The sequence below is a fragment of the Dipodomys ordii genome, unplaced genomic scaffold, assembly GCF_000151885.1.
Source record: "Dipodomys ordii isolate 6190 unplaced genomic scaffold, Dord_2.0 Scaffold164, whole genome shotgun sequence".
NCBI classification, from domain to species: Eukaryota; Metazoa; Chordata; class Mammalia; order Rodentia; family Heteromyidae; genus Dipodomys; species Dipodomys ordii.
The window spans coordinates 1380762-1402193 of NW_012267380.1; the positions used below are offsets into that span (position 1 = coordinate 1380762).

Sequence of the window (21432 nt, forward strand, 5' to 3'; positions counted from 1 at the left end):
GAGATGCTGAGATGTTAAGAGCATGCCTGATGTTAAGTAGCAGTGTAGAGCCAGAGCCCAAGCTCTTAATTTTTTTTGCATGAGCCATTTCACTTTTTTTTTTTTTTTTTGCCAGTTGTGGGGCTTGAACTCAGGGCCTGGGCAGTGTTCTCGAGCTGCTGTTCTACTACTTGAGCAACAGCGCCACTTCTGGCTTTTTCTGTTTATGTGGTGCTGAGGAATCAAACCCAGGGCCTTATGCATGTAAGGCAAGCACTCTACCACTGAGCTACTTTCCCAACTCCTTCAGTCTGGTTTTTATGTTTTATCACAACTCCTTGGCAAAGGCTGATCAATACCATCTCCGTTTTGTGGGAAGATGAGAGGAAGTAGAGAAGTGAGCTACAGACTTAGATGGCTATTATATGAAGTTTTACTGTGTAGGCATTTTACTTTTGGTCTTCAGGATCTAGAAAATGCCTCACAGACTCACAGCATTCTGAGTTTGGAGGAAATTTTGAGCTGTAAATAATAAAAGTCTTCGACCTGAATGGAATGTTAGGCCTACTATGGATCACTTTCTATAACTCTTGAGCATGTTTATGATGTGTAAGATGGACCTGCTATTCTGCCTGTCCAAGGAGGTTTGCAGGGCATGGACAGTGCTGGGCAGGTTGCAAAGGTCTTGGGCAGTGCTGGATGGGATTCTTTTTTTTTTTTTTTCTTTGTCAGTTGTGGGGCTTGAACTCTGGGCCTGGACACTGTCCCTCATCTCTTTAGCTTAAAACTAGCACTCTACCACTTGAGCCACAGCACCACTTCCAGTTTTCTGATGGTTTATTGGAGATAAGAGTCTCGTGGACTTTCCTTGCCTAGGCTGGCTTTGAACTGTGATCCTCAAATTTCAGCCTCCTGAGTAGCTAGGATTACAGGCATGAGCCACTGGTGCCCAGCTGGATGGGATTCTTAAGAACAAGTTCAAAGCACAGGTCACATAGGAGGCAGGATCTGGGCCAGCCTGGGATCCTTAGGCCCTGATTCCCTGGGGGTGCAGAGAGGAAGAAGATGGTACTGGCTTGAGCTGGGGCTGGAGACTTGTCTGGTGCCCACTCCAGCATCTCTTATAGAATAGAAGAAAACACACAAGGAAAAACCAAACCTACCTACAACCCTGATTTTTTCTCTGTGCTCATCAGCTTGTCATATTACCCAGGAAGTACCAGTGGAAATAGAATGAATCCAGTCCTGAAGTAATTTCCCAAAGTGATCACAGACTGAGCAACAGGAGGTGTGGCCTGTCTGGTGCTTACCTTGTGCTATGTGGTAGGAAGTGGTCTAGTACACAGTCAATGGTACTAGGCATCATTTATTGTGTGAGGGAAGGTAGGAATGGCAGCCTCACTGGCCTGCAGAAAATAGGAAATAAGGAAGGAAATAGTTACAAGAACAAGAATGTGTGTGTGTGTGTGTGTGTGTGTGTATGTGTATGTATGTATGTATGTGTGTGTGTGTGTGTTTGTATGTATTTCCTCCTTCCCCCACTTTTGGATCAGGTACTCATCTTGTTGCCCACTTTTGCCTCCTGGGTTCAAATGATCCACCTGCCTCAGACTTCTGACTAGCTGGGACTACAGGTGTATAATGTTGGTAGGACCAGTCAAGGAACAGGGTTTTCTTTTTTTTTTTTGTTAGTCATGGGGCCTGAACTCTAGGCCTTGGCGTTGTCCCTCAGATCTTCAGCTCAAGGCTAGCACTCTACCACTTGAGTCACAGTACCACTTCTGGCTTTTTCTGCTTATTTGGTGCTGAGGAATTGAGCCCAGGGCCTTATGCATGCAAGGCAAGCACTCTACCACTGAGCCACCTACCCAGCCCCAGGAACAGGGTTTTTTAAACTTTTAGTTTAGTAGAATGAGAAAGTAGGAGCACCTAATCATTTAGGTTAAACTTAGTCTCTTAATCACCAGGTCTTACAAATAGGGTATAATTTCGCACCCTTGCAAGCAAGTATTTCCTGTTAAGGACATATTTGTATTGCTAAACAAAATATATTCAGTTAGGAATTCATTTTCAGCTAGAATCCATGCATTCCTTTTTTTACGAGTTGAGCTTGTGGAGGGAGGACTTGTCAGGAAGGCTTAGGGAAGCTGGGCTTCTAGTCATGGGGAAATCTTGCGAGCAGCTGTGCTGAACATCTTGTTATAAACTAGTAAATGTCTGCTTGTGAATCACAGCATGACCTCTCAGGGAGAGCTGTGTGAGCAAACCAGCAAACGAATCAGATTTTCTCTGGCACCACAGTTGTAAACTCTGGGCTTCTTGGGCCCACTTGGAGCAGCAGAAATAGCTTTTCCCCACTTTGTGAACTGCCAGGGTATGTGGATCCTCTTCAGTAACACATTAGGAAAGGGGTTAAGCTCTACTGGTGTACTCCTCATCATCATGGGTTTTATAAAAACTAGAGACTCCTGAGGGACCCATTGAGACTTACTAGAGAGTGGAATCCAGAAGTCTGTTCTGCAACCACTAAGGTAGCGGGCAGCTGTGTCTTCATTCCTGCCCATGGCCCATATCTCAAGTGAATTGGAACTGGTTTCCTATAAAGTGATAGAGATGGATGGTCATTTTAAGAACTGGGCCTAGAAATAAGAATTAGGACACAGTCTATGCCCCGTGGGCTTCACAGGCAGGCTGAGCTTTAATGAGTTTCCAACTTTCCAGAAAGTCAGGGGCAGAAGATTTGTGCACACACGTTTTTCTAGCTTTCATCACATCCTCTGAGGGGTCACTGGCCCATAAAAGGTTAAGAGCTAAGGTCTCAAGCTCATACAGCTGTTCTGGGAACCATATAGGAGGGCTGGGTTTCTCTTGCCACTTAACCATGCTTTTGCTCTTTGGAGAGATAATAGCAGCTTGAGGACTGCACCTGTTTTCTGCCCCACTTAAAATATGTTAACATTGGGTCATAGTCAGAACAATATCCAGGGGTTATAGGAAATAGTTATTTGGTGAACTACATGAAATTGAATGCCAAAGAGCTGCCGTGACAGTGGGGCAGCCTGGTGGTCAGCCCGCTGGAGGGCCCGCTTCCTCAGGACAGTGCAGGCGAGGTTCACTCTGGTTTTCCTACAGGATATAATCAGCCAAATTGTTGATAACAGTCCTCACCCCATGATGTACATAAAGACTAATTGTCTTATTTTTGTTGCATTCCAGCTCAGCATGCTCATTGAATTGCTTAATTCCAAAATAACTTTCCAGCTGTATTGCTGATACCTCTTCCTTATCTCCTAAAATCCCCACTGTTGATCACACCACAGAATTGAGTAGTAGGGAAGTCTGTCTTTAACGACCAGCCACACACCAGAGCCTGGCATGTGCAGCCTTCTCATCCATAAGGGTATCTTTGGCACTGACTTCCAAATGAGGCCCTCCTTTCACTTCTCTGACACTCCCAGAGAATTCACATTTCTTTGGGGAAAAAAAATTCTTCAAATATTGTTGCTTCAACAGCACTATATTTCAGGCTTGGATAAATTTGGAAGAAGTGGCAGTCAGTAGGTTATATGTTACTAATGGGAAAAATTTGTCACCCTTTCATATGAATAAATTACAGTACTTTGGAGCTGGGAGGGCGTTGGAGGTCTTAATTGTCCCTAAAATCTTGGCACATTTTTGTTGTTGTTGTGACAAGTTCTTTCTGTGTAGCTTAGGCTGACCTCAAACTTGGGATCTTCCTGTTACCATTCTGGGTTTGCATCTTTGTTTTTATGATTTCATTTCCTTAGGCTAGTTTTGCTTGCTGGAATGAGCACATAAATAGATGCTCAGTAAACGTTTGATTGATGGATGTGTTTTGCCTTGGAATCTTGGATTCCAGAGTCAAGAAGATGGAATAATTGTAGGGTTAGAATATGGTAATGGGCTATCAGATCTGTCTCTTAGGCGTATTCTGTATGTGTATAAGTACATATGGATGCATGCATATATATGTGGATATGTAAATGTGTGGTTTCTTTTATGTTCGCCTAAGCTAACCTCACCTTTTTCTAGGTCTTCAAGTATTTAGAATACCAGAGTTATAGAGAGAGATGTGGTACAGTGATAGTTTTCATTTGAGAAATGTTTAGTGAAAGTAGAAAGTAATTTTTATTAGCATTGTTTTCACTTGTAAAATTTATTGTGTAAGTATAAGGCATATGACATGATGTTACAGCATACAAATAAGAGCAAAAGACTATGTTATGAAGGAAGTTGCCATGCCTCCAATCCCTCCTTAATTTTGTGTCCAAGGCAGTAAAAATCCACACAGCATGGACCCCAAATGCTAAATTATTTTATTTTATTGTACATTGGGTCTCTGCTCACTCCTCCTACTTATCTGCTACCTTTCTGTCCTTTGACCATCATCCCCCTGTCTCTTTCCCACTCTACCTCTTATTCTATATTTGAATTTTTCTGAAATCTCACAAGTGAGGTCAAGAAATGTTCTTTCTGTACATGACTTATTTCACTTAGCATAATAGTCTTCATGTTCATCCAAATTGTGCAAATGGAAAGACCTTGTTCTTTTTAAGTGCTGAATACTGTTCCGTTGTATTTTCTTCTTTGTCCAACTCTTGGGTTGTTTCTAGTAGTTGGTTGTTGTGAATAATGTGTCAGTCTACATGGGAGTTATTTCCTTAAGGTATATGCCTGGAGGAAGGATTTTGGGGTCATCTGGTAGATTTATCTTTGTAATTTCTGTGGAACCCTTCGTAGTACTTTGGCTCTATCAACCAGTATTCATAGCTGTAGTGTACCAGGTAGTTCCCTTTTCCCTGCTTTCTCAGGCCTGTGTTGTTTTGATAGTGGGTGTGAGCTGATATCTCAGAGTGGTTCTTTCTCCAGGGTTAGTGGTGTTGAGCATCACTGTTGGCAATTTTTAACTCTTTGGATGAATGATTAGTGAGAGCTTCTGCTGGTTTTAATCAAGACACTTTTTTGTTATTGAGTTGTATGAGTTCTTTATACACTTTTTATATTTATATTTTTGTATTTATTCAGATATATAGTTTGTAAGCATATAGTGTAAGTGTGCCATTTCACTTGGTTGCTGGTTTTCATTGCCATGTAGGAACATTTAAGTTTGATGTAGTCCTGTTTATTTGTTTTTGAGGCCTGAGCTTTTGTTGTGACATTGCCAAAACCAGTGAGCTTTTCCCCTTTGTTTTCTTCCAGGTTTATACTTTCTGGTGACTGTTTAATTAGTTTATTTTTGTGGTGCTGGAGTTGTACTTGCTAGGCAAGTGGTCTGCCACTTGAACCATGCCTTATCCTTTACTGTTTTTTTTTTCTTCCTAAAGAAAGGAAATTCACTGCAGACTCGATTACAGATTTGAAATCTGTTAATTAAATAAATGATATTCTTATTCTACTCTGATTGTAAATAACTTTATTAGCTACATTTGAGTAAAGGGATTAGTAGAGACTTTTAAAGAATGAGTTACTGTCTTTAGTTATCTGGAAAATCTGGACTTTTTCAGACTTAAGGGAGAGAGATCTAAACTGGGAGGGGACTTGACACTGAGTGTGCCTGGAGAGGTGGCCCTGAGCATAGGTCCTTTGTAAAACAGGGGGCCACGCTTTCATTCATGTTGGCTGTTTCAAAGTGTTTATTGCGTTGATTTTAGGAAGAGAGATTGATTCTTATACTTATCAGAGACACAGTTTGGCATTCTGGTTTTTTTTTTGGATCCGGTTGTGTGGCCTGAACTCTGGGCCTGGGCGCTGTCCCTCAGCTCTTCAGCTCAAGGTTAGCGCTCTACCATTTGAGCCACAACACCACTTCCGGCTTTTTTCTTCTGCTTAAAAAAAATAGTTTTCTAATAGTGCAATGTCAGGGTCAGTGAAAGCATCCAACTAGCTAACTTAGTCTCTTTGCCTAATTATTGTAATTGTTTACACTGGTGTTAGCGACCTTGGAGTCTCCTGAGCCCAGAGAGATAAGGATGATATAATTTTCAGGGCAGAGTGTTCTGAGGAAATCTGGTTATAGTTCAAAGTCCATAGCTGCTCCTTGTAAAAAAAAAATTAAAAACCAGTAAAAAAAATATAGTAACTTAAGTGGGTACTATTTACTTACTATTTAATTCATAGCCTTTCTGTGTATTGAGTTAGAGCAGGTTAAGCCTGTCCAGTCCTCCAGATCGCTTCTCAGCCTAACTACTAAAGTTAAGTCATTTCAAAGAAATGTCCTGATATTTTCCTGACTGGAGTTTGCCTGTGTGTTTGCAAATCAGACTGGAACTTGAGTCCCTTCATTTTGGATGCACAGGTTTTCATTTCGAGTCACTTAAGTGACCTCTATGAGGAGCAGGTTCATGTTTTACTTACACTTCTTACAAAACAAAAAAAGGCCTTTTTGGTTTGGGTTTTAAAAATCTGAAGGTGTTTTGTGATGGCTGAAAATAATTTGGACAATACTTTGTAGAGGACTTGGGGGAAATGCAGAGGTGGAGGTGTGTCTTGTGGGGCCAATGTTACTAGGAAAGCTGAAGTGGAATCTGCAGCCTCACAGTACCCAGAGGCACCTAGATTAATGTTCTGGGTCTTAATTCACTGTCCTGTCTTGTAGACTCTTGGCACTGATCCGTTCATCTCAGAACTGAAGTCTTAAGGATTAAGACAGAATGGAAATGCATCATTTTCTCTGCCAGAGGAGGTACTTAAACTAGGAAAGGAGGAGGGACGTTAACAAATCAAGCTTTGGCAAGGAAATCCGTCATGAATCAGCAGTGACTGGGAAAGCCTATGTGGCCATGTTTTACAGAACTGAACACTTGTACTGACGTTTCTCTCTTGCTTACCTTCAGGGTCAGCTTCAGGTTGTACTATGGAGGGAATGCATCCCCCCCTTTTTTTTTTGCCCATTTTGACAACACTAGGTAATTAATTTACAACTAGCTCAATTAGACTCTAGCCTTACTGTGGCCTTTAAAAGAGCCTTTGTTTTGACGCTAATTGAACTGGTTGTAGCAGAGACAGCCAAACAATTTACATTTATCTTTGGCAGCACAGAAGGCTCTCCCTTGCTATGGGCTGCGCATTTTATATTCTTTATACAAGGTCTGGCACTTTATGTGTGTACTTAGTTTAATCTTATAATTAAAAACTTTGAAAATGATTAAAGTCACACGTTTATTGTGGACAAATTGGAAGCAACAGATAGATAAACAAGAAAGAAAATTAAGATCATATATAATCATAATACCAAGAAAAAACCATTCACAGTGTATAATTTGTCTTTCTGTGCTCTTCCTTTATTATAGGGAATGAATACATCTGTATGTATAAATGTATAAATATAAAAATATGTGCTATTTTGAAAAATGGGATCATATAAAACTGGTGGTCTACTATTTTTCCAATTAGTATGTTGCTAGTCCCTTATCATTTCATAAAATATCATTTTATGGTATTTTAAATGTCTATATAGTACTCAGTTTTGTGGCTGTCTTAAAGAATATTTGTCTAATGTGTTATTGGACTTGAGTTCTTCCAAAATTTTTCCTATTGTAACCAGCCTTCAGATATTTATTCCAGTTGTTAGATCATTGTGAAATTTCCAAATTATTCATAATATTCATACATTCTGAATTATTTGGACTGGGGTAGGCATATCTTAATGTTACTTGGAGGATATTGCCAAATTGTACCAGTTTTTACCTTGGGCAGTTTCATAGGAGTACAAAATAGGGAGTATTGGCTCAGAGAATGAGTTAAAGCTTGACCAGTGATTTTGCCTCATAAATCTGTTCCCAATGTCAGGTGAAAGAGGTCAGTTCACATACTATAGAAAAAAGAGTGTTTTTTTTTTTTCCTTTTTGGTGGGGGTGCTCTCCCAGGGCTTGAACTCAGGGCCTGAGCACTGTCCTAGAGCTTCTTTTGCTCAAGGTTAGTGCTCTGCCACTTGAAGTATAGCTCCACTTTGGGCATTTTGGTAGTTTATAAGACTTTCGGGGAGGGAGGGATGGAGAGAGGAGGAGGGAAAAATGGGAAGGGATGGTAAAGGGAAACAAAGGAGGAGGCAACAATGCTTGATAAGAAATGCACTCATTACCTTGCCCATGTAATTGTAACCCTTCTGTATGGTATTTTCACAATTAAAAAAAAAAAAGACTTTCCTGCTGGGTTGGCTTTGAATCGGATTCCCCAGATCTTAGCCTGTTGAGTAGCTAGGATTAAAGGTATGAGCTACCAGGCTTGTTTTGAAAGTTGTAGAAGTAAAAGCCAGTAGTGGCTGCTGTTTTTAAAAACATTTTCTTTTATTTTTAAATTTTTATGTCTAGAAATGCTGGGGATGGGACCCATGGCCTCATGAATGGTAGGCCAGGGCTTTACCACAGTTCTACATCCCATCTCCCTAGTGATTGCTTCTTTAGGACAATTATTATTTTTTCCCCCAAGGATGAATAGGAACTAACTTAAAGAAATAGAATAAAATCAAAGCAACAAGTTTGTGACTTTGCCTTTTTCTTTCTTTGGAAGGAAGAGCAAGATGTGCTGTCATCTCTGTCTCATGTAGCCACAGAAACACTGTCATGTACCTGACCCAGCTTTTTCTAGAGGACTTAGATGCTTTGTGATTCTTGAAGTCTGTAGAGTTGATGTTGAACCTGACTGTCAGTGCTGTCTGCATGTTGGACAGTCACAGAAAAGTAGGTGCTTATTATTGACTGAGTGAATAGATGAAGGTACATGTGAATGAGAGTGGAAGGCATGTGGAGAGTGAGGTCTTAGAGGTTATCTAACATGCAACCTCCCTCCCCTGCTGGTTTGTAACTAAGGAAATGGAAGTTCAGAAAAATTAAGTTAATGATTCCAGCAGAACTTGGAGTTCTATATCAGTATAATTCCTAGATTCTTACAGGACTGAGATTGCATATTTTCCCCATGACAGTACTTTATATGATTCTATTTAAAATCAGTAATAAAGCTCATTTCATAGGCATCATTTTTCTAATTCCTCTTTTTTCTTTGTCGCTTGTACTGAAAGATTCACTTTTTGCTGAAATTCTACATGCTCTTAACTCTTCCCCCCTTCCTTTCTGTCTATAATATTTTAACCTATCCAGTTTCATCTCAGTGCCGGGTTGAATTTCTTCCAAACGTTCTTGCCATCTGGATGTCAAAATGCATTGAGTTGAGTTGACCTCTTATCTGGAGATACAAGTAAAGGTCTCACCTGCTCAAGAAACAAGGGATTGAGGCAGGTAAAGCAGAGGCCCTGCCAAGGCCCAGGTGCTGCCCGTCTGCCTGCTCACCCTGATTCACGGTGGGGCACAGATGGCCCTGTTTTCCTCTAGAAAGCAGCTTCTGAATACAGTTAGTTTTGAAAGGTTCAGATTGCTGGTATGGAATAATGCTTGCAGTGAAAGTTGGCCTAGGGCAAACGGGAGACAGGGAAATTGAAAAGAAGACCTATCATTTCCCTACTTTTATCTTTCCAGTGACTTTAGCCCTGCCCCCTCTCTAGTGAGTTAGTCCAGCATTTTATTAAAATGAAAGTCGTGGAACCTTGACACCATGGTTGTTAGACCGGCACAGGATACTATACTCTTAGGTTCTATAATATTTCATACGGCTTTCTTTATTGTATATTAAGTGATAAGGAAGTATAATAAAATGTGCCCAGAGAGTACTTACCTGTTTTATGTCGTGTAACATTTTTGTATTTGATACAGATCTCAGTTGCAAAGGGAAACTGGTTTGAACCCCAAGAGCAAAGCCGGGTGCACCCTCTGAGGGAGAAGTCATCTGTTAGCGGCACGTCAGCCATGCCAGGGAACCCGGGGCTTTTCAGGGTCTTGGCAGCATTTGGTTCAACCTTTGGCTTCATCGGTAGAGAATGACTTAGGGGCCACTTCAACATTTCAGCAGTCAGAGAAGCTGTGAACAGAGTCTGCAGTTGCACCTGGCTCTGTTGTGGCTTCTTTGGTCATGGGAAGCATGTAGTCTAGTTACTTTGTAAAAGCACATATGATTTGATGTGTTTTTTGCTTGAAAACTGTTATCATGTCACAGGGACCTGGTTGTCTCATCATGATGTGCTTCTCTAGGTGGGTTGGTAGGACTGAAAGGAAAGGGTCTTGGTGAACAAATGCTTAAGGAACTGTCCCTCGTGACAGTCTACTTGTGTCTGTGGGAAGGCAAGGCAAAGGCAGCGAGAGGTCTCCAGCCATGTCTCTCTGCAGCTGCTGGGGCCTGCAGTCTTCCAACATGCTGTCCCCCCAGCCCTGCACAGAGGGATTTCCATTGTAGCAAAAATTCCTGGTCTCACTTTCTGTGATTTCTGTCTGGCCCCTCAACCTCTTGACCCTCAGTTTTGTCTCTAGGAAATTCCAGGGGCTTTAAATTGGATGATTTCTAAAGCACCTTCCAGTGCTTGAATTATTTTTATGGAAGTTTTCCCACATGGTCAAATAACCAAGCATGAATTTCTGACAGCCCATTTATTGCTGTTTTGATTGGTTTTCATGGAAGTTTGGAGAATGTCCACAGACTGTGATGGAACTGCCAGCCGTTATTGACAGAGCTCCCACCAGGTGCTGAGGGATTGTAAAAGCAACAGTGTCCAGGGTCTCCCAGAGACAGAAAGACTTCTTTATCTCCCCAGCTGGGGACGGGCAGTTCTTCCCTTCTGCTTGAAGCTGCTTTAAGCTCCTTGTGTTCGGGGGCTTTCCTCCAGTAAGTAGTGCAGGCTTTGGTAAATATTGATTGTATGAGTGAAAGAATGAATCTGGTTTCTGGTGTTGCTTGTGTACAGCTTAGGTTTAGCTATTTTATTTACCTATAAAGGCTATTAACTTGAATGCAGTTTCCATAAAATATGTATCCCCCCTCTTCTGTAGAAAGATGAGGCCAACACACTTCGATGGGAAACACCATAAATACTACACTTCCTTTTTGGAAGCCTACTTTAGCATTAACATACTGAAAGTACAGAGTTAATCTGTCTTAATATGACTTAACCCAGAAATTTCTAAACTTCTTAGAGCTCACAACCCTGCCAGTTCTATGCCCTTGCTGAATAGTTGTGAACATTTTCACTTTTTTTGGAGGGGGGGTCAATCGGGCTGAGCACTGTCCTGAAGCTCTTCGGCTCAAGGCTAGCGCTCTGTCCCTTGAGCTACAGTGCCACTTCCAGTCTTCTGGTGGTTTATTGGAGATAAGAGTTTCACAGACTTTCCTACCTGGGCTGGCTTTGAACCGCAATCCTCAGATCTCAGCCTCCTGAGTAGCTAGGATTACAGGCATGAGCCACCGGTGCCCAGCACATTTTCACATTTTTACTTGTGAAATGGAAAGGTTGGTAAAGAGCAGATTAGACAGTAAGTAGAATTATCCACTTTACATAAAAACGTGAGTTTTAACACTGATGGAGCACTGCTACTGGTAAATGCACATGTCATTATGTCCCACTAGTATTTTTTTTTTCTTAAATGGCTGTGGCTCATTACAGCTTTTAGGGATGGTGGTAGAGATTAAATGAGTTTGCAAGTGACCAAGTAACTGTTCAATTTGGGCAGTTGCAAGTTAGAAGTTTATCCTGTCAGGTTCTGCAGGAAAGTCAGGCTGAAAGGGAGTCTGTGTCCTTGCAGAAGCTGGCTGCCCAGTGCAGAAGGCAAGATATGTAAATACATTATAACAGTGAGTACTCAACTGTGAAAAGAACAGAAATAGACCCAGGGAAGATGGTGTTTTGTCCCCAGTTTAGAACAGGCTTGCTGTTTATACAATAAGTGGATACATCATGTTAACTAGAGCTCTTTAGATCCTCCAGACAGAATGCTACTCAAGTAGTACATCAAGACTCAAATCTTTCCTTGGTTGGGGAGGAATGTACCTCTATTTTCCCTGCAGAGCCTGTTTCACCTTTCCTGTAGACTTGTCATAGTCTGCTTTGAAGGTGTCCTGTGGCATGGAAGGGCTGGGTTGTCTCTACACCTGATAGCAGAGGATACACCAGTAACCTACTGTTTTGAAACTTGAGCATGAGCCTCCTTAGTAGGTAGTGTTACAGATATGTAATCAGTCAACAATTTCCATGATGAAATGGTAGAAGTAGTCATTCTCTAGACATTAACTTTCACAATAACTTCCCCTGTGTCCTCTTTGTCATCTGAAATACCATAAGAGCATGCTCATTTGGTGTGAACTTTGGGCTTATGGTCAAGCCCTAGCTCAGAGTATTAGGTCCATGTCAGTTCCTTTAAAGCATTGTAAAATCACTGGCTCTTTGGGGCAGAGTGTTCCCAATATGGGGCAGCAGATAATTCAGCTGGAAGTTGGCCTGATTTAGTCTTTCTGTTAATTTTCGTGGTGACCTTAGGCAAGACACTTACCCTTCCAATTACTGGGAGGTTGGAACAGAATGAACAGAGTCTTTCCATTATTCCCTAAGGAAGATTCACTTCCATCTGGAAGGTTTAAAAGTGGGTATTTTTAGGTTATATGGCTTTTTTTTCATTTAGATTTCTCCACCTTAACCCATTTTGGAGGACAAAAACGACTTTATGTGGTTGGCAGATTGGCTCACTTGGTAGAGCACCTGCTTAGCAAGCATGAGGCCCTGAATTTAAACCCAGAAATCCTAAGAAAAAAAAAAGACTGACTCATCAGGAAGTAAAACTAAGTTTCCTGGAGCGCTCAAGAGGCTACAGATTTTAGTCTTATTTGTTACTTGGAAAGGAATAAAAAATGTCCACAAGATAAGCTTGTCTATATCTTGAGCCAGGACAAACCCATTCCAGTTTTCTGAATTCTGTATATAACCATCTCGAGTGCCACATTACAAGGAAACATTTGGTTTTGCTAGATTCATCTAGGGAAAATTGTACTTGGCAGACACATTTTGAGCATTTTCATCAGGAATTGAGATTAGTTATTGGTTAGAAATGCCACTGTCATCTTTTCCTTTATTCAGCTGGTTAGACAAAGGTCACAGGTCCCTCCTGCACTCAAGTGGAAAAGACCACACAGGCTCTGGACAGCGGGAGGTTGGGGTCATGGGGCCACCGCAAGATAGGCAAGAAATCATATTTTTGTTTTCTTGTTATTCATTCCTTTGGACCTTTGATTTAACATTTCTGTAGCAGAGCTTTGGTAAACACTCATTCACTGATAATTCCCCATACAGTGCAGGCTCCTCAACTTTGTGGTGTTGTTCTGCCTGCTTCTTATCTTTCTGACTGCACAGATACTGGGGAAGGCAGGTTTGAGGTCTGTTGGTTCTTCTGCCTGCCAACTCTGCCTAGCACCTGCAGGTGTTAGGTGCATAGTGTTTGTGGAAGGGTTACAGACATTGTTCCAATTGCAGCACTGACTTTTTTTTTTGCAGAAAACCCCTGTTGTGACCTGAACTGCCCATCCATAGTGGGGCCCCAGCCTCTAGTGTGTGATGGCATTTGGAAATAGGGCCTTTGGGAGGTCAGTAAGGTTGTCTGAGATCAGGAGGATGAGGTGCTCTGATTGAACTAGTGGCCTTGTAAAGAGACAGCTAACAGGTTGTTCCCCCTGCTCTGTGAGGACACAGTGAGCAGGCGACCATTTGTAGCCAGGAAGACACCACGAGGACTGGCACCCTGGCAGACTCCCAGCTCCCAGAGGTTGGGAAAGGTCTGGTTCTGTTGTTTATGCTACAATCAGATGCATTTTGTTAATGGGTAGCTTGCTCATAACTACCCTGTGACTCTGTGTAGTAAGTGATAAATGACAGCACAGAAATGGAAGGATGGCAGCTACCTACCCCTGGCAGGTAGTCAAGTTCCAGCTTTTTATCTTTTTGGTGGTGGTGGAGCTTTAACTTAGCCTTGCATGTTAAGCAGGAGCTCTACCACTGAGCTCTATGAGCCCACCCCAACCACACTATCATTCTTAACTAAAGTTTACTTAAAACTTTGTATAGAGTCACAGATGACAACATCATCGCCACTTTGGCTGCTGCTGCCACCACCACCACCGCCACCACTACCTCCCCACAGCTGCCACCACTGCTGCCATCACCGCCACAACTACCACCACTATCACCACCACCATCACCAATACCACTACCACCACTAGGACCACTACCAGCACTACTTCCTCCTCTTCTTCTTCCTTCTCTTCTTCCTCTTCTTCCTTCTGTATTTCTTCCTCTTCCTCACCTTCCTCCTCCTTCTCTTCTTCTTTCTCCTCCTTTTTTTGGTGAAAAAAAATCTAAAACATGTTTCTTCAAATTCTAAGCATTAGGCTACTAAATAGGAACATTTAAGAAACACAAAATGTTGCTGTTCCCACTGATGATAGGAAGTTAAATAGTCAATTCTTAATTTAGTCTAACTCTAACCTCTTTCTAACACATAATTCATTCATTCATTAGGATGTAGAACATTCAGTAGCTTCCTCTTACTTTTTTCCCTGTCTGTTTTCATTATACTCGGTCAACTTTTCTTCCTCCCTGGAAAACTTAGCATTATATAACAAACTGTGAGCAAATGACAGGTACTCATTGAATGACTAGTGTGAGATATGTATTTGTTCACTCTACTCACCATGCCAGCAATGGCCTGACATACATTCAAGATCTCTGTGAGTAAAAAGATTGGGGTGGGAAATGGAACCAAGAAAATGCCATCATCTTTCTGCTTGAAAACAAAATCTTCAATTCTTAAACAAGATTTAAGTTGTTTAAAGATACACGTAATATGGACCTTTAAAGCTACCAATTTGTTTTTAAAAACTGTACTTGGAATTATGAAGTTGAACAGGCCTGTGGAACTGGTAGAGATTGAGAGGGAGGATCTAAGCATGCGGGAATGCATCCCTCCCATTTCTTAGCCCATGAGGCAGAGAGTGCAGCCACCATGGGAGAGAAGAGTTATAAATTTTGTCTTTTATGCATAGCATTTCCAGTTATTTCATAGACAGCAATCAGTAAGAAAATTGAAATCTGTGAAACCTGCTGAACTGATGGTGATCAGCCTGACCTGCCCACTGGACACAGCTGCCTTTGAGGCTGAGGCTGCTTTTAGCCCCCTTGGCCAGGCCAAACTCCTTAGAATTCACATTCCCCAGTTAAAGGTGGACTGTAGGGGTTAGAGCAGTGGCGAGACTAAGGGATAGAGACTTCCAGCCTGGGGCTCCTGCTGTTCCCTTAGGGGATTTAGAGCCTATAAAAACACTTTTAGATCTCTGAATGGCATCAGATAAATAGCTATGACCCTTAATTGAAAGGGAGGAGATCAAATGGACAGGAGGTCATGGCTTTACTGGATGACACATCCTGGGGGTGTTAGCTGAAATGGTGTGTTTCTCTCTTTGTCACTCCCTTTCCTCCCCCACCCCTCAGGTTTGGGAATCCTTGGAAGGAAGGAAGGGTTGTTAACTATACTAAGCTGTTGACTTGGATGACCCCTGGGTGGGCTAGGATGTCAAAATGGAGGAATTTCAGGCCCTCCTGGCCCTTTCTTAACTAGTAGTACATCAGTGCTAGACTGCTACCTGCAGTTTGCCAATTACCCAATTATGACACAAATTTGCACATTTTTTCTTTTAAAAAAAGTAGGCTGCTACTATTCTTCCTTATACAAGGATTTTAGTTATTGTACATCTTGTGTCTTTAAATAATGTATTAGGAACATTTTCAAGTCTGTAAGTGCTTTTTTAATGAGAGTGTGAAGATTTTAATGGGACTAGATTGCTTTTCATGACATTTCAGAGTGACTTAATTGTAACAATGTTGAGAGGCTGTATTTTAAAGTTTGCTAAGTATGTCTGTGTGGATTATAGTCAGACACTTAAAAGGACGGATGGTTAGATAGTGGAATCACTACTTCCATCCAAATATTAGCTCTTTGCAAATATGGTTCCTGGGCATCAGGCACAGGTGAGGGTTCTCCTGAGCCTTTTAATGCTCAAATAGTAACAGAAATGAATCACTGAGATGAGTGATGGCAGTTTCCAAGAAAAGTTCTTCCACATTGACATGGGCAGCGGATGTTGGTCCTGGGCATTTCTTCTCCTTTTGGCAGGTCCAGGAGGCTGTTTGCCCACACTTCCTGAATGAGCTTTCCAGTTTGCTTGAAAAGTGCACCTGCCTGTGTCTCAGGTTTTCAGGTATTTTTGGTGTTACTAAAGTACTGTTGCTCCTTACATGACAGTTTATCTTTTTAGTGAAAGGAACTTCATACTCCAAATGAAGCTCAAGTTTCTTTTCTTCTTCAAACACTGGGGTTATTCAGAAGTCTTTTCAGACATTTCTGGATTCTAGAACCTGTTGCAGACTTCTCAGGATTTGTCCAGTCTGGATGGGTGGCACACATCAGTAATCCCAGCACTTGGGAGGAAGAGAAGGACCCAGGAGAATCTCAAGTTCAAAGCCAGACTGGTCTAGTCACTAGACCAGTCTGGTGAGATCTTGTCTCAAAAACATAGATCAATTAGAGTCCTGACACTTCAAAACCATTCTTTTATTGATTTCCAGAGGTTGCCTTCATAAAGTACCCTAAACTAGGTTCTGTAAAAACTACACAGAAAGTCTTACACTTTGGGAAGTTAGAAAGCTAAAATGAAAAAGCCAGGCATGGAGACCCTCAGGGGGTAGAGGCAGGATGATCTCCATTTCAAGGCCACTCTGGGCTATAGCAAGATCTGATCATGACACAACATACAATATGAAGAGCACAGCACAGCCTTAGGAGAAACTGGAAGTCAAGGTGTTGGCAGTCAGGCTCTTCTTTCCTGTTCCTGGTGGTATGGTGTGCTGGTATATTGGCAGACCTGCCATTCTTTGCTGACAGCTACATAGTTCCCCATCTTGCCGTTGTTGTCCTCTGTAGTTTATATAGACTTTACATTAGACCTTGTCTCATATCTGATAAAGATACGAGTCATATTGCATTAGGGTCCTGCTCTCTTCCACTGTGACATCATCTACCAGGCACATCTGCAACAACCCTTTTTCCAATAAGGTCATATCGTGAGGTATGAAGGGGGATAGTACTTTATCTTTTTTTTTTTTTTTGCGGGAGTGGGGGGTAGGAGAAGACCATATTTCAATCCTTAAAGGTTCTGTTTTAAAAAGGACTAGGAAGACTTTGGTGCAGGATGCTGAGGTTTCCAAAGACACTAATTATGGTTAAGATGAGACTCTTGCATTCACCACCCAGCTTAAGTAAAACATTACCCTTACCTCTGGAGGCCTGGAAAGCCTGCAGTGTTTGATCAGAACAGATTCTTCTCTGAGGGATTAGGACCAGGAGATGTGGAGAGTGACGTGTATTAGAACTGTCATTTGTAATGACAATGTACGCTTTAAAAGTTTTTCTTGAAATTTTTACTTGAGTGGGTGTTTTTTTTTTAAATTACAGTCTATAAAAGATGCAAGAAAACAGCTACTAATTTTTTTCCCCATATGATAAAATGTTTCTCCTGTTTGGGAGATTTCCTGAAAAATCTCACACACACTTGGTATAATTTTCTAAATTATAAGTTCAGGCTTAGAGCGGCAGGCAGACTTAGAGCTATGTACAGTTGGATTTGTGGAGGAAAGTGTGTGTGTGTGTGTGTGTGTGTGTGTGTGTGTATGGAAGGAACCTGTTATTAGTTACGCACCTTATACCCTTCTCTTCTGGGGATTTTGAAAAGATTAATATCTGCTAGATAATTTTTAAGTTTGTTAAATGCTTGAGTTCTTTGGGGACTGCTGTTATATAAATGTAAGTAAATTATGCAGCACCTGAATTGGGTTGTTCATCATATTCTGTACTGTGTTTAATTAAAAACAGTGCTGTTTGAGTTGGATGGCTGGGAAGAGTTTCCATCACTCTGGGATCCGTGGTTCAGTACCTGAGAAGGAAGGAGGCCATATCCTGGAGGTTATCCTGAATTCAAAAGAGACTCCAAGACACTCAGTTAAAGGAGTTAGGAACTTTTTTTCAGCTTCGTACCATTGGGAAAGTAGGAGAATGGCCTGGAGCCCAGCATAGGATGAGTTTTTATAGGAAGGGTGTTGGCGTAGGTGATGTTTACCAAAGCAAGCAAGTAAGGTTACAGAAGCAAAGCACAGCCTTGAGACACAAGAGCATAGGCAAAACATAATTTTGACTTGGTCAGCATGATGGATACTATCAATGCTATTGACACTATTGCTACTTGATTACAAAAAGTTAAAACGTATCCCTGCATTACAGAACTCAAAATACAACCTTGGGTGGGAATGGTCTATTTTACAGAAGTGATTTTTATTATAAGCTCCTAACACAGCTACTTGGTGCAGCTGGTGATAAGCCTCAAGGTTGTCAGTAGCCTTCTTCAAAGCTGCCAGCTTGGTAAACTTGAGTGAGGGAGAGATGTTCTTTTGCTTTCTAGCAAGGATGGAAAAGGGGCTAAGGCTGACTGCTGTTCAGCCTATGCCTGGGTTTTTTCTTTACCAAGAGGTTATGCCCTTTATCAATAATTTTGTTCTGTTTTCTGATTTCACATATTTTGTTCTCGTGGATATCCTTCTTTTCCAAGGGAAAGGGGGCTCAGAGGAGAGAGTAAGTTTCTAATAGCAGGAGTGACTGAGACCAGACAACAGGAAGAACTTTCTGCCAGTGAATAGCAACTCAGTTATCACAGAGGTCAGCCCTTTTCTACAGTATCTGCTGAGCTGACTGTGTGTTGGTGCCTCATGTGCATGTAGTGCTGTCAGAGAATCTGCCAGTGTTGTGCTATCTACACTCTGCCTGCACTCTCAGATGCCTTAGATCTCTGGTTTTCCTGAGGGAGCTGGGAACAAAGACAGAAACAAAGGTGTTTTCTTACTGTCTAAAGGTGTGGGGAGTGAGAGGCATCTCACCAAGTGCATTGGCTTTGGACTTGCTGTGCTTCTGTAGCTCTGTGAGCTGGGTTCTAAATGAGCTCTTCTTGCCTCTTTGGCACAGCTTTGTCTCCAGCGATGACACCTTTCCAATACAGCTTCTGAGTGGAGTGGAGACACAGTGGCCCGCACCCTGCAGCCCACTTGTGTTCTCTCACTGCATGTTGGGTTTCATCCTTTGGCTCTGTGAAGAGTCACACTGCCAAACACCAGCACCTTCTCATTCATTCTCGTGTGTCTAGGAGGCAACTGATTGTTGCTGCCTAGTGAATACTTGGGAATTAAGCAGTCTTTGTTGCTGTGGAGCTGGCCAGTAGACACAGCATGAAAAAAATAAACCAAGCTAAGATCAGTTAACCAAATTAAGATCGAGTAGCTATAATTTGGTGAGGGAGTTAGTTAGCATGTATCATAAGGGGATCTAATCAAGTCTTGGGTTCCAGGGAAAGCTGTTTAGAAGAGTGCCACTCAGCAAAGTGGGAAGAAATTATCAAGGAAGGGAAAAGAAACATTAGCTTCTCAGAAGTTATACCATGATAGTAGTGTTTCATTTTAGTTCCCCTCCTTTGAGCTTTCAATCTGCCACCTGCTCTATGGAATAGCACAATTTTAACCATCCAAAGTGTGCCAGTGGCTTTGTTGTACTGTAGATGACTGGGGATTGGAGGCCATGAGAAGATGTAGGTGTTAAAAGCTTGTTATAAATTAGATACCAACTGTTATTTTATCAGAATGATTACCTTGTTGCATTGGGCTCTGGACATGCTGTTTTGCTATCCTTGTGCTTTGATGACCTTTCAGAATTTTCCTGCTATCTATAGACCCTTGAATAGAAGAGTTTAAGGCTTAGGACTGATGATTTGCTGGAGGGAGTCCTTCTCTGCAGGCTTCTTATCTGTGAAGGATGAGATACCCACCCCCACCTTGGCTGTACTGAATGTTGAACTCAAGGACTCATGTTTGCTAGGAAGTACCACTTAAGCCACTCTTCTGGCCCCTTATTTTTAAGATAATGTTTTGCTTTATGTCCAGACCAGCCTGGACTATCATTCTTTTTGTGCTTCTTGGTGTTGCTTGAATGATATACACATATGGCCATCATGTTCAGCTGTGGGTTAAAATGAAATCTCTTGAGTATATTTCCGCCCACTGGCCTTGAACGATGATTCCCTAACCTCTGCCTCCCAGGAAACTGGGATTATAGGCATTAGCCACTGTGGCCATGGCTCCTGCTTTTTATATACTATTTCTTAAGACTGCTAGGAGCCTGTTGAAAATGTACTTTCTATGTCTTCCTTTCTTAAGGCACATAACAAACTTAAATATTTTCTAAGGCATATTAATCTACAAAATCCGTCGTAGAATCCTTGGCCATTGTTGAATATTCTGTCGGGGGTCACTGAGGAAGGCACCGACCACCAGTGGGTCACTCAGAGGAGGACTTTTGTCACTTTAGCCTCATCTATCCCCCCACCCCCCATACCTTTGTGCTGGTCCTGGGACTTGAACTCATGGCTGGCACTCTGCCACTTGAGTCATAGCTCCTCTTCTGAGTTATTTTTTTTTTTTTTGGTGGTTAATTTGATGTAAGAGTCTCTTGGATTTTTTTTTCCCAGCTGGCTTTGAATAGTAATCTTCAGAACCCAGACTCCTGATTAGCTAGGATTACAAATGTGAGCCACCTGAACCTGGTATGGCTCTTTTGATTTCCTACCTTCTGTCACTGCCAGATGAGCTTTTCAGGCCCCAGTACAAAACAGAAAGTGGAACCTTTTATTAGAAAGCAATATTACAAACTTGCAGATGGTGACAGTACAGCACTAAAGCAAATGTGGGCCCTGCTTTGGGACTGTACAAGTTGTAAGCCTGTAGAACTGGATCTGCTTGCCACTCTTATTTGCTTTTTAAAAAGTTCCAGCAGCAGTGGCAACAGTGGCAGCAGCAGCTTAGGGCTCTCAGTGCACTGCGCTCTTCTCTGCTTGTGTCCCTGGGGTCATGCTTTGTGGGCTGCTGTTTTTCATCTCTTCTTCTCACCTGGGCTTAACTCAGTCTCTGCACACTATTAGAATCCTGGGCAAGTTGCCATTGCATGACTGTGTCTCCCCCACCTCCCCCCTGGGATTTGACTGGATCTCCTGCTTGCTGTGCAAGAGCTCTGCCACTGGAGCCTTGTCTCCATGCTTTGAGCTGTCAGATCCATCTTCCATCTTTGTGTTTTCTGCCACAGCTGAGGTCTGCTTGGACTTCTCAGTGTGCTGAGCAAAGCCCTTCAATGGGAAGGCTATTCTTAAAGCCTGATTAGGTGATGGGCTTCTGGGAATGTAGATAATATTCACCGTAATGTTGGAGGCAGGTTTGTTCCAGCAGGGTTTGAGGAGGGCCCAAGAGCTGCAAGGAATGACTGGTGTGACGCAGTGTGAGGAACGAGGTGTGAGACGAACTGTGACATCCCTGGCAAATTGCACGTCCTCTGTGGTTGACACCTTTGATAGCTGTTACCCTCCTCTGATAACTGGTGACCTCTGAGTTCCTGTGAACATAGCCTTTTCTGAGCCACGAATTCAAGTGTG

The 21432-nt window shown here is 42.1% G+C and overlaps 1 protein-coding gene and 1 pseudogene across 1 annotated transcript in view; both read left to right on the forward strand.

The window, feature by feature from the left end:
* Auts2 (autism susceptibility candidate 2) overlaps window positions 1–21432 on the forward strand; it is an 824367-nt gene that overhangs the window by 24397 nt on the left and 778538 nt on the right. The window lies entirely within an intron of this gene.
* LOC105998454 overlaps window positions 21203–21432 on the forward strand; it is a 51806-nt pseudogene continuing 51576 nt past the window's right edge.